At 32.4% G+C, this 13,241-nt stretch overlaps 1 protein-coding gene across 44 annotated transcripts in view; it reads left to right on the forward strand.

Annotated features, from left to right (window-relative positions):
* PTPRD (protein tyrosine phosphatase receptor type D) overlaps window positions 1–13,241 on the forward strand; it is a 2,254,226-nt gene that overhangs the window by 894,498 nt on the left and 1,346,487 nt on the right. The window lies entirely within an intron of this gene.

The raw sequence follows: 13,241 nt of genomic DNA on the forward strand, positions 1-13,241 counted from the left end.
CAAATCCAGAATTAATTTCTATAATTGTTTGCTTCTAACCAATTAGGACTTTCAAAGAAAAGTGATATGAACATGGAAGACAATAATAGTATTACCTGAAACAAATTCTGCATTATATGATTCATTCTAGGAAATTCTTTTTAGAGTAAAATTCAAAGAAAAGAAAATAAGTATAAAATTTAAATCAGAATAGTACTGAAAAATAAATGATAATAAACAAGGTGTTACAAAGTAAATAGATAAAAATATACTCTATTCAATTATGATAACTCTCAAACTAAAAAAGTAACATTTACTCTGGAACTAAGTGCCAGCAATAAAAATTCACTTTAATATAGCAGAGCTAACATTTCCTACATTGAAGATGAAAATATTTACAGGAAATCATATTGTAACATTTTTTCCACTTATATAAGATAATGTGTTTAATTCTTACAATTCACTGAATTTTGTATCTGTGTGTGCAATTGCAGCAATCTGTTCCAATTCATAAATTTTATTTCCTGCACCTGGAGTTTGGACCTTTTAAGAGGTCAGAATAATAACATATGCACAATTATGTATGGTTGAAGGGAATTCATATTTTTAAGCAGTCATTGTATATCAGGTGTTAGGCTAGTTGCTTTTTTTGTGTAGTCTCATGTCAACCTTCTAATCATACTTTGAGTCATACGTTTTGGCCAGCATTTTAGAGCTAGAATACTAAGGATTAGAGAGGTTAATTATTTCACATGTAATTACTTAGTAAATTAAGATACTGAGATTTCAGTTTATGCCTAGCACTCCAAAGACTCCAGTGAGATGCCTTCCCAAAGAAAACTTACCCCAGTAAGCTTTTAATAAAACCTAATTCTACATTGGTTTTATTGGAGTAATAACCCTGAAAGTTGATACATAAGTGGTTAAAAAGAGATTTATTCTTTGTACTTAGAAAGTTATTTGAGAAGATGAAAGCTTGCTTATTTTAATTCCAAGGCGGAAAAATCGTTAGAGTGTGCCCAAATTGTGTGTGTGTGCCTGTGTGTGTATATCTTTTATGTCATATGTATATATCTTATATATCTTTTATGTCATATATGTCTAGCTATATCTCTCATATATATGATGTACAGATATGTGATAGAAATATTCATGTATATACCTGTGTCATTAATAACAAAAGCAGAATCTATGGAAACCCACATAATCTTTCTGTGTTTGGACAATGGTGATTAATGTATACTTTATTCTCTCATTCATGTTCTCAGGTTTTAAGGCAAATTTTATGTAAATTTGTTCATCCTGAATTTTTTTTTTAACAGTATTACAGGCAACCTGCAAATTGCTTGCATTAGTCGTGGAATTTCTTTGAAGTAATATAAATTATTCAACTGGAGTACTGCATCTTCCAGGAATTGAGTGCTAGCCTTGATATAGAGGGTTTAAAAATATTTTGGGGGCTCATGCTGCAGTATCTTGATATTGTTAAGTAACCCCACCCCTTGAAAATTAAATGTCTGGTATTAACATATTGTGTGTTTTGTGAGTTTCTTAGGTTGTATGTGAACACTGAAGGGAACAAACCACACACATATGTCTACTCATAGGTTTGAATTAGTATATCAAGATAGTCTGTTAATTTTAAAGCAATATACTGTTACTGAAACTGTTTACTGTTAGTATGCTATCCTGATGTGAATTTTCATGAAGTGAGCATAAATCCTATGGTCAGAGACCAAAGGAAGGATTCATAGTCACAGAAATTCATTTCTCCATGCATCTCTTCACAGTTTGTAGATTAACTTACTTATGCAAACAGTCTGATAAAGGTTAGGTGATAGAAAAACAGTACGACATGACCCTGACTTCAGAGAATATCGTTTTATGTGTTCTATATAATTGTGCTGCTTTTACTTTTTTTTTTTTTGAAACCTGGCATTGTTTAAAATTCCGAGCTTTATTTTAGATCTTGCATTGTCTCCCTTTACCTTCCTGAGATAGCAGATTATTGGAACCATGAGGATAGTGTGAGAAATGTTGCTAGTGCACATCAGTATCTGGGTTTCCTTTCACTGTTGAGCCTGAAGGAGATTATATTCCACCTTCCAGTTTGGTGGGGTCATGGGGTTACTTCTATCTAGGGAAAAATGGGAATGTGCTTTTCTATCCTCTCTGCCTCTGCACAAGAGGTATCAACTTGAAATAATGGGACTATAAGAGTAAGTCATCCTGAATTCTTGACTCACTGATGAAAGACAGCTGCTGTGGCAAATCCTTCAATTACACAGCCAGCTGAGAAGATTAGGAAGTGTTATTTTGTCTTAAACTACTGAGGACATTTTGATGTGTTTTGGGTTTTTTGTTTTTGTTTTGTTTTTTATTTGGTTTCGTTATAGCAACAAGTCTGCCGAAACTAATCAAGTTGTTCTGGGAAAATGGGAATTGTAGTGTTTGGGAATTTGTAGTGTAGTTCTAAAATATGGAGTCCGTTTCCAAAGGTATATTTTGACAATGTTTTTTTACTTTAAAGTAGTTCTCTCCTATCACCAAGTAATCTTTGCTTGGCAAAAGGTAAAAACAGGCCCCCAAATAATTGTCTTAGGAAAATGTGTACCAAAATATTTGATGAAAATCAGCTATTATTTCCTTAACAAATATCTTTAGATGAACCAGACATGAAGTAGGGGAAAATACAGACAGAATTAGATTAACTGATCTTGAAATGGTACGTGTTCAGTTGAAGAATGATCAAATTTCTTGTAATGATACTTTTGGTTCTTTAATCTTATCTGGCATTAGGGATAGATCATATAAATTTTTTTTTTAACTTAAAAAGATTCTCCATGTCTTAGAGGGTTTCACTGAGGTGTGACACTCAGAGTAATCTATATTCAGCTCTTTAATTTTTGGAATGACCTAAAACAACACCTTCTCTTGTGTCTTATTCTTTTTTTTTTACCTTTTGTAGTTGAAGTCTCCATATGCTTTCTCATTTTTACTTTTCAAGAGATGTACTCATTTAAATGCCACCAACATGCCCTCCAGCAACATTTCTACAACAACTAATTAATTAAACATAACCCCTTTTCTTCACACACAGGACTGGAGATCAAAAATAATTGTATACAATTATCTGGAACAGAAAGAATTTAAATGCACTACTATGGAAGGGAGCACAACAAATTATGCCTCTTGAAGTATTCCATGCCAATCATTAATAGCCTCTAAAATAGTTGTAGGACATCAAAATTTACCTCTATAATATTTATTCAACTCTTAAGAATCAGAGTTACTACATCTGGAATTCAGTCTGACTGGTATTACATCCTTTCAACAATTTCTATTAACCTTGTGTCTGCTTGTTCCTCTCACTTAATTTCACCTCAGGATGGAGTTCAGGAGACCTTTGTAAGGCAGTACATTCCATTTTTTGGGAGACTATTAGTTTTTAAACATATTTCTTCAGCACTCAGCAAATTTATTTCATATTAGTAGTTAGCTCCTCAGAGTGGCATAAGACTCATAGACTTGTGAAAACACCCCTTAGTTGGACTATTCTAGAGTCAATTATCAGTTGAAAGTTAGCTTATCTACTTTCCAGCCACTCTATATGACATAGACTATTAATAAATGCTTTTATGAAAACAATTTAAACAAGGATTCTAATAAATATACTGGCATTATCTTCTCTATATTAGTACTAGTAGATTAAAAGAATATTTTGTGGCTAATGAAGCACAAGTGTACACAAGCATATGTCCCCCTGCTTGATTTTTTGCCCACTGTCCTAAGTAAGTCAGGCAGTACTTCTCCGGGCATTCACCAAAACAAAAATACTACCCTAATGCTTTTAAAAAATAGATATAGATATATATTTTAAAATTTCATGTTTATTTTTCTCTGTGTTCACATGTTATTTTCTCTATTTGGAGTACTCAAAACACTGGACTTTTGTTCATATATGACATAATAAATATGTCATACCATATGTCATACCAGGGATGGTCAATTATTTGTAGCCAATGCCCTGTCAACTTCTCATTTCCCTCCCTTTGTTTGTGAGAGAGATGCTAAGACAATCATTTCCACTTTGTTCCAGCCTGAAAACCAGTCTTGTGATATAAACTGTAGTATTAGAAAAGATACTTTGAAGAAGTTCCCATAAACATATTGAGGCATATGAAATGGTCTTTGCATGTGTCATTGCTATTTTCTAGCTGTTGTTGAATTGGTTTTATCGTTAGTGGGAGATATATGGTAGGAAATATCTTTCATAATTTTAGAAATAGAAAAGGAACAGGAAAACATGAAAAAATAATAAAAGAGATTGAAGAAAGGAAACATTATAAAATATGTTTAATTTTTCCCAAAAAATGTAAGCATAGAGTTTTATTACTGACAGTATATGCTTTTGCTTATCATGTAAATATTGACCACTGTCAAATAAATACATTTTCCCTGTTCTATTGTTACATTGACATAGAATGCACTACTTTGTCTATATTTCACTGTTTCAAATTAGACAAATTACTCCTCAAATATATATATATATATTATTTATTCATTTAAATATTCTTTCTACCAAATAATATGGCCCCATTAATAATAAATTGAAAGCAGTATCCCCTGGTGTCTGGGTGGCTTGTCAATTAAGCATCTTCCTTTGATTCATGTCATGTTCCCAGGGTTCTGGGATCAAGCCCTAAGTTGGGTTCCCTGCTCAGTGAGGAGCCTGCTTCTCCCTCTGCCTCTTCCCTCTGCTCACATTGTCTCTCTCTTTCTCTCTCAAAAAAATAAATAAAATCTTTAAAAAAAAGAAAATAAAACAGTTTCCCCAAATGACCACTAATTTTCAGTCACGTATGAGGTCATACATATGCATTTGTGTTTTTGACATGTATATTGTTTCCTTTTTGCCAAAACCAACAAAATTGATTTAAGTTGCATTTGATCTTTTTAAATATGCGTTTTATTAAGTAAAATTTTACAACAGACCATGTAGACAATTACAATTATTTTTTTTAAATGCTTAAAGACTATCAGCATTTTGCTGTAGATATTGAGCAATAGGAAGGGAGAAGCTGGGTGGACTTTAAGGGAATGGGGCTATACAAACTGGCATAAATATGGTGGCATTTACATTGTCCTGCTGATGGCTACCTACTCCAGAATTAGAATCCCACTTCAACCTCTATCCTTGCTTCTGAGATATCCATCATAACCTGGACACGTGTCGTGGTTCCTATATGTGGAATGCACTGGTTTGGTACATATGTGTGAAAATGGCAGTGTTTTCACATGGACCTCTGAGTGAGGATGTTTTTGGTTTAAGATTAAATGGATAAAACCAAGGAGATTTCTGGGAAAGATCATGTTAGAAGATTAATTCTGGAATAATGTTTTCTTGGTATTATATGACGCAACAATGTTCTGTTAAATAGATGTACAAGTGGTCCATAAACCATAGTGTAGGATTTCTTTTTCTAAAATAAAACTCTAATAAGTCAAATAAATCATGTTTCCTATTTAGGCAGCTATATTGTTGCTATTATATTTAAAACACTGGATTGGCTGGGTTCTAGCTTTAATTTTGTATGGTTCTCCTGAAGTCATCTGTTTTTTTAATCTTCTGCTAAGAAAGACTTAGCATAGTACTCCTTCCATTTTTGTTATTTTCAAAACTAAACTTAAAAGATCTTTGTTGAAATGGCCACAAAAGTAATCTAAACAAAATTAGTGAGTTTTATATATTCTTACTTTGAAAAATAAGCTCATTAAAAAGTTTATTATTTACTCATTTGACTATTAAAGTACTTAATGTTATATAGAATTACAAATTTGTGGCTGCAGCCACTCTGGAAAACAGCATGGAGGTTCCTCAAAATGTTGAAAATAGAACTGCCCTATGACCCAGCAATTGCACTATTGGGTATTTACCCTAAAGATACAAACGTAGTGATCCAAAGGGGCACGTGCACCCGAATGTTTATAGCAGCAATGTCCACAATAGCCAAACTATGGAAAGAACCTAGATGTCCATCAACAGATGAATGGATCAAGAAGATGTGGTATATATACACAATGGAATACTATGCAGCCATCAAAAGAAATGAAATCTTGCCATTTGCGACAACATGGATGGAACTAGAGCGTATCATGCTTAGCAAAATAAGTCAAGCAGAGAAAGACAACTATCATATGATCTCCCTGATATGAGGAAGTGGTGATGCAACATGGGGGCTTAAGTGGGTAGGAGAAGAATAAATGAAACAAGATGGGATTGGGAGGGAGACAAACCATAAGTGACTCTTAATCTCACAAAACAAACTGAGGGTTGCTGGGGGGAGGGGGTTTGGGAGAAGGGCGTGGGATTATAGACATTGGGGAGGGTATGTGCTTTGGTGAGTGCTGTGAAGTGTGTAAACCTGGTGATTCACAGACCTGTAACCCTGGGGATAAAAACATATGTTTATAAAAAATAAAAAATTAAAAAAAAAAAGAAACAATACACACACACACACACACACAAAAAAAAAAAAAGAATTACAAATTTGTGAAGATTACTGTCCAGAACAGTCTTCAGCCTTTCAATTCTGTTTCACATCTGTTTGGAGTACAGTTTTAAAAATATGTTTCTTTTCATACTGAGGTGAAAGAGCTCATTTTTATAAATGAAAACATTCTCTTAATATTGTGATGCATACTTCTTTCTATCTATATAGCCAGAATTTGTGTCGAGATTCTTTTTGAAGTTGGGGATTTACATGGATTTAATTATGGAATATTCTATCTTTTTAGCTTTATCAGAAACAGGTGTTTGTCTTTGATTCTACAAATGAACCAAAACTGTCCATTCATTCTTTTCTTTGTCTAGAATATATTTCTCATGTTTTACTTTACAGCTCCAACCAGACCATTAATATGAATTTTTATCATTAATGCTATGAAATTATAGAGGCAACATTAGTAATATGTCATATGTACAAGGATTTAGAAGTCAAATAATCAGCATAAATCAATTCAATAAACATATAAAGAGTTTTTACTTTGCATCAAACAGTGTCAAATTCAAGGGATTTACAGTTGAAAAATATACTGCCTTCCTTCAAACAATCCATATTGTAGTATGGAAAACAACCCATATATTATTATGCAGTAAAATGTGTGCACACCCATAGAAGAATATAATCAAAACATCCCATTTTAGCTCTAAAGAAGCTAAAGTTCAGAGACAAATAATTAGCCCAAAGTCAAACAGGTATTAGGATGAAGATTCAGAATAAACTCAAGGTGTTCTTATTTCTTTCTTCTCTGTTGATCTGTAACTAAGTATAGTAGAAAATGAATTAGCATTGCCTATACTTTCTTCTTCTTTCTCTTAGAAGTGGCACACACACACACACACACACACTCACACACAAACGTGCGCGCATCACAGCCATATTGTATACATACCAACAATAAAAATGACTACATACTAAATACTCCTAATCCTGCATTATGTTTAATTCATCCCCCATTACCACTACATCACCATTGTTTAGAAAGGATTTATTTATTTATTTGATAGAGAGAGAGAGCAGGGGGAGGGGATGAGGGAGAGAGAAAGAATCTGAGGCCAACTCCCCACAGAGTGTGGGCGATGACGAGGGGCTCGATCTCAAGATCTTGAGACCATATCCTTCACTGAAATCAAGAGTCAAAAGACTAACCCAACTGAGTGATCAAGGTGCCCCAACACACCACCATTTTTATGTGATGCTAAGGGGAGGAAATTAACATATATTGAGCATCTATCTACCCTGCTAGATGACATCTATTAAACTCAACAGTCACATTGTTGCCCGAAAGTGTGTACTTTTAGATCTCACTGTCCACCCCCATCACCCTCACCTGGAAGACTTGGAAGACTTCTTACAACTATTAGCTTCACTCATTCTTTAGGTCTTTAATCTCCTCAGATTTCTCAAATTCATCTTTAACTACATGCTTCCTCCCCAGTACCACATAAAGCACTTAGTAAACAATATTACAGTCTATCATAGTATACTTCCAAGTTTTTCTAATATTAATAATATTTACTGAAAATAATTTTATATAATCTGCATGCCCTTGAAAAAATTTTTAATTGAGGTATAATTGGTGTAACATTATATGAGTTTAAGGTGTATAATAATATTGCATTTGTATACATAATAAAGTGATCACCACAGTAAGTCTAATTAACATCTTTCACCATACATAGTTAGAAATTTTTTCCTTTGATGAGAACTTTTATGATTTATTCTCAGTGATTTTACAATATGCAATACAGTATTAACTATAGTCATCATGCTATATATAATATTTCTGTGGTTTATTTTATAACTGGAAGTTTGTATCTTTTGACTTCCTTCACCTGTTTCACTACCCGTGCCCCACCTCTAGCAACCATCAGTGTATTCTCTGTATCTATGAACGCAGGTTTTTTTTTTTTTTTGAAGATTACATATATGAATGAGATCATTGGTCTTTTTTCTCTGTCTGACTTATTTTCCTTAGCACAATACCTGCAAGATCTATCCATTTTCTTGCAAATCACAAGGTTGCCTCTTTTTTTGGCCGAATAGTATTCCATTTTATATATATACACCGCATTTTCCTCCATTCATTGATGGACACTTACGTTGTTCATATATCTTGACTTTTGTAAAAAAAAAAAAATTGCTGTTATCCACTAAGGAAGGGCACAGGTATTTCTTCAACATATGTTTTCATTTTTTAGATAAATAACCAGAAGTGGAATTGCTTGATTATATAGTATTTCACATGGTAGTTCTTGTTTTTAAATTTTTGAGGAAATTCCATAATGGCTGTGCCAATTTATATTCTCACCACCAGTGCACACATGTTCCCTTTTCTCCACAGCTTTGCCAACACCTAATATTTCTTATCTTTTTTAGTAATAGCCATTTTAACAGGTAGAGAGTGATATCTCATTGTGGTTTTGATTTGCATTTCCCTGATGATTAGTCATGTTGAGAACTTTCTCATTTACCTTTTCCATCTGTATGTCATCTTTAGAAAACTGTCGATTCAGTTTCTTGGCTAAATTTTAAATTGAGTTGTTTTGCCATTAAGTTGTATAAATTCTTTATATAATTTAGATATTAGCCATTATCAGGTATATGATTTATAATTATTTTCTCTCACTTGGTGGATTATTTCACCATGCAAAAGCTTTTTAGTTTCATAAAATGTTATCTATATACTTTTGCTTTTGGTGTCAAATCCAAAATTTGTCACCATGACTATGTCAAGGAGTTTACCACCTGTTTTCTTCCAGGGATTTTATGGTTGTACATTTGAGTCTTCAATCCATTTTGAACACATGATGCAATGTAGCAGTACAGTTTTATTTTTTTACATGTGGCTGTTGGATTTTCCCAAACCATTTAATGGTGCTTTTAAGAGACACTATTCCTCCATAGCATATACTTGGCTCCTTTGTTGTAAATTAAGTGACCATATATATGCTAGAGTTTATTTCTGGTTTATTTATACTGTTCCATTGATCTATGTGTCTTTTTTTTATGTGAATATCAAACTGTTTTCATTACTACAGATTTGTAATACAGTTTGAAATCAGGTAGTGTGATGCCTCCAGCTTTGCCCTTTGACTTAAGGTTGCTTTACTATTTTGGGTTTTTTGTGGCACCATACAAATTTTAGGATTGTTTGTTCTATTTCTATGGAAAATGTCATTAGAATTTTGATAAGGATTGCATTGAATCTGTAGATTGCTCTGGGTGGTATGGACTTTCTAACAGTGTTAACTCTTCTAGTCAATGAACACAAAATATTTTTCCGGGTACTTGTGTTGTCTTCAATTTCTTTCATCAATGTCTTACAGTTTTTAGTTTACAAGTCATTCACCTCTGTTAAATTTATTCTTAAGTATTTTATTCTCTTTAATGACATTGTAAATGATATTGTTTTCTTAATGTCTTTTCTGAGAGTTGATTATTAGTGTATACAAATGCAACTGATTTTGCATATTGATATTGTATCCTGCAACCTCACTAAATTCATTGATCAGTTTGAACAGTTTTTTGGTGGTCTTTAGGGGTTTCTATAATAGATGTCATTGGCAAATAGTGACAATTTCATTTCTTTTCTGTGCTGGATGCCTTTTATTTCTTTTTCTTGTCTAATTTCTCTGGCTAGGACTTCAATGTTGAATAACAGTGTCAAGAGTGGGCATCTTGTCTTTTCCTGATCTTAGAGGAAAAGCTTTCAGCTTTCACCCATGGGTATGAGGATAACAGCAGCCTTGTAATATATGTTTTAATATGTAGAGTACATTCTCTCTATAAGATCTCTCTTTGTTGAGAGATCTTATCATAAGTGGGTGTTGAATTTTGTAAAATGCTTTTTCTTCATCTATTGAGGGGATTATATGATTTTTATCCTTCATTTTGTATGTGCTATATCATTTTGATTGATTTACAAATGTTGAACCATCCTTGCATACCCACTTGATCAGACTATATGATCCCTTTGGTGTACTCAGTTTGTTAATATTTTCTAGAGGATTTTGCATTTATGTTCATGAGAGATACTGGACCATAATTTTCTTTTCTTGTGGCATCTTTGTCTGGTTTTGGTATCAATTTCATGCTGATCTCATAAAATGAGTTTGTATGCATTCCTTTTTCTTCTAATTTTGGAAGGGTTTACGTTGTTTTACTATTAAATCTCTTGAATATTTGGTAAAATTCACCAGTGAAGTGTTCTAGTCTTAGATTTCTGTTTGTTGGGAGTTTTTGATTACTGATTCAATCCCCTTACTTGTAATTGGTCTAGTCATATTTTCTGTTTCTTCATGACTCAGTCTTAGTAGGTTGAAGATTTGAGGGAATTTATCCATTGCTTCCAGGTTGTCAAGCAAATTGATGCTCAATTGCTCATAATAGTCTCTTTTAAACCTTTGCATTTTTGAGATATCAGTTGTAGCATCTCCTCTTTAATTTCTGATTTTATTTATTTAAATCCCCTCTCTTTCTTGGTAAGTCTAACTAAATGTTTGCTAATTTTGTTTACCTTTTCATAGAAGCAACTCTTAATTTCATTGATATTTTCCATTGATTTTTTAGTGATTATTTCATTTATTTTCCATTCTTTGTTATTTCCTTTCTTCTACTAACTTTGGGCTCTGTTTGTTTTTCTTTACCCATTTCCTTGAAATGTAAAGTTACATTTTTTATTTGAGTTATCTTGTTTCTTGAGGTAGGCACTTACTGCTATGAACTTAGAACTGCTTTTGCTGTATCCCATAGATTTGTTAAGTTGCAATCTTATTTTTATTTGTCTCAAGATATTTTTGGATTTCTCTATTGATTTCTTCTTTAAACCCCTGTTTAGTAGCCTGTTGTTTGACCTCCACATATTTGTGAATTTTCTGGTTTTCCTCTAGTAATTGATTTCTAGTTTCATACCATTATGGTAGGAAAAAACACTTGATACAATTTTCATCTTAAATTAGTGTCCTAACATATGTGTGTCCTAACATATGGCATATTTTGGAGAAGTTCTTGAGAGCAATGTATATTCTGTTAACTATATATACATATATATCTATACATATATATGTATGATATGTGTATGTGTGTGTGTGTACTCCTTCTGGTCTGATGAATCGTTTAAGGCTCGTGCTTCATTACTGATTATCTGAATGATCTATCCCTTTAGATAGGAAACAAGATATTAAATATCTTAAAGATATTGATAGAAAACAAGATATTAAAGTCCCCCATTATTATTATATTGCTGTCTATTTTACCATTTACATTTGTTAATATTTGCTTTATATGTTTAGTTGCCCTTACAAAAAAATATTTTTATAGGAATGGATCTCAAAAAGTAGGGTTGCTGGAAAGAGGTCATGTACAATTTTAGACTTTAAAAGGTATAATCTGTGTGTGTTTGTGAATTTTTCACATTTCTTGACCATTTTCAATAGAATTTTTATAAAATTCTAAATTATATAAAATTTTATAAAATTCTTACTGAGTTATAAAAGCTCTTGTATGTTAAAATATATTTAAAAATATGTGAAAATTTATGTCTTATTTTTCAATGCATTTATAATGTGTCTTGCCACTCAGAATTTTCATGTAGTTGAATTTACCAACTGTTTCCTTTTTGGTTTTTAGTTTTCATATCATGTTTAAAAGACTTTCAAAATTCTATACTAACTCATTATATTCTCTTTTGGTATTTTTAGAGTGTTTATTTATTTCAATTTTATTTTGCATTAATCTAAATTAGTTTTGCTGCAAAGCATGCCAAAAAATATAGCTTTACTTTTTTGGCAAAGAAGTAGCTAATGGTCTCAATTCCATTACTGAGCAATCAATATTTCACTCACTGATTTAAACTAATGAAGTAGTATTCTTATTGTCATTAGAATTTCCATTTTTAAAATATTCATATGCCAAAATATGTTTCATGCCTATAATAAGAACTCTTAAAGTTATCTTACATTTGCCCAGAATTGTATGGCTCTGGACAGAAGCCAAGTCAATCCTTGCAACATTTAGTCTGATTTTGCAATAACATTTAGTATTGTAATGGTTTAGCAGAGCAGTTTTTCATATTACTATGCAAAAATATATTAACTCAATAATATTCTCTGAAAAGGTTGTTATGAGACAAAATATACTGTACCCCTCTAGTAAGAGTAGCAGTCTTATCAATTAGGGTAAAAAAGGTAACTTCATCCTAACATTTGAAAGGAAGCTCCAGTGCGGTAAATCTGTAATCCTTATTTTTATATTTATCAACTTGTACTCAGTATTTTTTTGTTCAAATGGAGCACCTGTTTAAAAGATATATTTGTCATATTATGACATGATGTATCTGCAAACACTACTTCAGACACAAGACATTCTATTTTGAATGTGAAACTTAGACAAGTAAAAGTTCAACTTGACTAGTGGCTAGAAGTTGGAAGCGTAATCTACATTCTAGGAAATACTTTTTGAGTGTCCCAGCTCTTACAATGTAGAGACATAAGTTCAGAGAAGAAATCCCCTGATTAATGAGGAAGTCTATGAAACTAAGTTTCGCAAAAGCTCCAGTTTATAAAAATGGAGACAAATGACCATAATTTAGTGAAATCTTGCAACATCCTACTGAAGATGTGTTCTTCTAATATTCTTTTCCTGTATTTCTCTCTGTCCCTGTGATGAAAACAGCATGAATGTACCTTGGCAAGGTGG

This window comes from Mustela erminea, chromosome 12 (assembly GCF_009829155.1).
Source record: "Mustela erminea isolate mMusErm1 chromosome 12, mMusErm1.Pri, whole genome shotgun sequence".
NCBI classification, from domain to species: domain Eukaryota; kingdom Metazoa; phylum Chordata; class Mammalia; order Carnivora; family Mustelidae; genus Mustela; species Mustela erminea.